The 3,125-nt window shown below is 34.6% G+C and overlaps 1 pseudogene; it reads left to right on the top strand.

Moving 5' to 3' along the window:
• The first annotated feature begins 338 nt into the window (after window positions 1-338).
• On the top strand, window positions 339-1,065 carry LOC126943819 (60S ribosomal protein L7-like; annotated as a pseudogene).
• The last annotated feature ends 2,060 nt before the right edge of the window (window positions 1,066-3,125 follow it).

Raw genomic sequence — 3,125 nt, 5'->3', positions numbered from 1 at the left:
CCTGGCCAACATGGTGAAACCCCGTCTCTACTAAAATACAAAAATTAGCCGGACATGACCGGGACCTGAATCTCAGCTACTCCTATAATCCCAGCTACTCGGGAGGTTGAGCCGGGAGAATCACTTGAACCCAGGAGATGGTGGTTGCAGTGAGCCAAGACGGCGCCACTGCACTCCAGCCTGGGGGCAGCTGAGCGAGACTCCATGTCAAAAAACAAAAAACAAAAAGAACTATTTTCTGGCTGGAACCGTAGAAGGTGTTAGGCGTTGAAGAGAAGAAAAAGAATGTTCCTGCTGTGCCAGAAATCCTTAAGTAAAAGCGAAGGAATTTCGCAGAGCCGAAGATCAAGCGCCTGAGAAAAGTTTGTCCAAAAGATGCTTCGAAAGGCAAGGAGGAAGCTTATCAGTGAAAAAGCGAAGCACTATCACAAGAAATATAGGCAGATGTACAGCGAAATTTGAATGGTGAGGATGGCAAGAAAAGTTGGCAACTTCTATATACCTGCAGAACCCAAATCAGTGTTTGTCGTCAGGATCAGGGGTATCAACGGTGTGGCCAAAATGTCCGAAAGGTGTTGCAGCTTCTTCGCCTTCGTCAAATCTTCAGTGGAACTTTTGTGAAGCTCAACAAAGCTTCAGTTAACATGCTGAGGATCGTAGAACCATATATTGTATGAGGGTACCCAACTCTGAAGTCAGTAAATGAACGAATCTACAAGTGTGGTTATGACAAAATCAATAAGAAGAGAATTGCTTTGACAGACAACGTTTGGATTGCTCGATCTCTTGGTAAATATGGCATCATATGCATGGAGGATCTGATTCATGAGATCTATACTGTTGGAAAGCACTTCAAAGAAGCAAATAACTTCCTGTGGCCCTTTGAATTATCTTCTCCACGAGGCGGAATGAAGAAAAAGACCACCCATTTTGTAGAAGGTGGAGATGCTGGCAACAGAGAGGACCAGATCAACAGGTTTTTTAGAAGAATGAACTAAGGTGTCTACCATGATTATTTTTCTAAGCTGGTCAGTTAATAAACAGTACCTGCTCTCAAATTGAAAAAAAAAGAATGCCATGTTTTTTAGTGAATAAACATGGGTTGTACATCACCCACAGTGTTTATTCATTGGAGTGTATAGCCAGGAGAAATTGCACCATGTTTTTCATGGTGATAGAAAGCCAAGAAAGGCTGATATGACAGTTTTGTTTGTGAAGGGTATAGTGTCTACTTTTCAATTAGACTATAAATTCTTCCAGGGAAAGATCCATGTCATTGATTTATTTAAATATCAAGTACAGTGTAGGCACATAGTAGTCCCCTAAGAAACAATAGAACCAGGCCAACTAGTGTAGGGACTTGTTCATTGCTACCAGAAAAGCTGAATTACAAATAAACTATTTTTTCAAGCCTGAGGGGAAAAATCACATATATATATATATAAATACTGGAAAATAATGGGAGGTGCTGAGTCTAAGAAAAGTTTCTGTGAGCTTAGGAAAAAAATTAGAAATGTAAATTGGCTGAATAATTGTAAAATGCAATTGGTAAATATAAATTGCCTGAGAAAAAGTTCACAGAGAACATTCAGGCTAAACATCTAAATTTTTAAATTAAAAGTAATAGTGATTATTCACAATTACGTATATTTATCCAAAATAATTTTTTAAATAGCTATATATCTAGAAAAGCAGAAACTGACTGGATGATTGTTCACAAAGCTGCAGAATACAGCTGTTAAGGGCACAAATTTTGAGCCCAATAGCCAGGGTGTGTAACCCAGTGCCACTTCACATCAGCGTTACCTAGAGTAAGCAAAAATAGGGTATTCTACCTCTCTGTTACTTGTTTCTTCTCATCAGTAAAGTGGTGGAACAATAGTACTTAGTACTTTTGTAGTTAGCTCAGACCTTAATAGTACTTAGCTCAATGAGGTGTTGTGAGGTTGATGCTAGTTGATAAGTAAGGAAGCACTTAGAATAGTGCTAGCTCATGTTAAGCTTTATATAATGTTCACTGTAATAAGCATTTTCTTATGTCACCCTTTGCTTACTATTAACCAGTGACTGAATAAAGTAGTCAACATGTGAATATGTGAATATATACATAATATATAAACACATACATGCATATATACAGGTATAAAATCATGACAATTTAATTAGATGAAAATGGCTGTTATCAATGTAAAGCATGCATCCTAAGATCTTGCAATGTAAAAAGTCAATGCTGATAAGACCTATATAAAACACTGAATTTAAATTTCACTTGATGTAGGTGTGCCCAAAAGTTTGTAGAAAAAAAATATTACTATAGTGAATCTTATTTTCACTGAATTATCAACTTTTGATTTTAAAGATATGCTTTCCTCTAAAATGTGTTTTTGACCATAGCATTCTTTTATTTTAGAATGTTTATTTTTGCCTTAACTAAGACTTGTTATTATAACTTGTAAACAGATCAATCTTTCTTTTCTCCCAAACCCTTTCTGAGGGAAATTGGTAAATGTTAATGTAAATGTGTATGTTTACATTTATTTTAAAATATGCATTTTTTTAATGTTGTCTTAGGACGAATACCAAAATGTTAGCAGTTAACAGTGTTTAACCCTGAAAAGGGGGATTATTATTATTATTTTTTTTTACTATTTTGCTATTCTTTGTGTTTTTCTTTATATTCTGAAATGTTTATTATAACATTCAATTTCTTCCATAATCAAAAGAAAATATTTTGTTTTAGAAGACAGTAATTGTTGTCAAACCAATATTTCATTCAATCTAACATCCTCAGAAAATATGGACGTGGTTGCTGAGCTTAATCAACATCAAAAGAATATAATATTTTCTCAAAGTATTAATTTCACTTATTATTATGTTTCTTTTGCATGGTGCATTTATTTAAACATTTTGGGAAATGATCGTTTTAGCTTGCACTAATACTTAAATATATAAAATAAAGATACAAAACCATTGGGAATATTTAGTACATAGTTTCATGTTATACTATCTTGTTATTTAATATTAGTAATGATTGTATTAGCTTCATCAGTATGCTACCGATTGGGTCAAGAGGTCTAGTTAGTTTGAGATTTAACTCTATAGTTTACTCTCTACATTTTAGTATT

Source organism: Macaca thibetana, chromosome 1, assembly GCF_024542745.1.
Source record: "Macaca thibetana thibetana isolate TM-01 chromosome 1, ASM2454274v1, whole genome shotgun sequence".
Classification (NCBI taxonomy): Eukaryota; Metazoa; Chordata; class Mammalia; order Primates; family Cercopithecidae; genus Macaca; species Macaca thibetana.
Note: the sequence above shows the minus strand (reverse complement) of the source record. Positions and strands in the feature narration are given on the sequence as shown.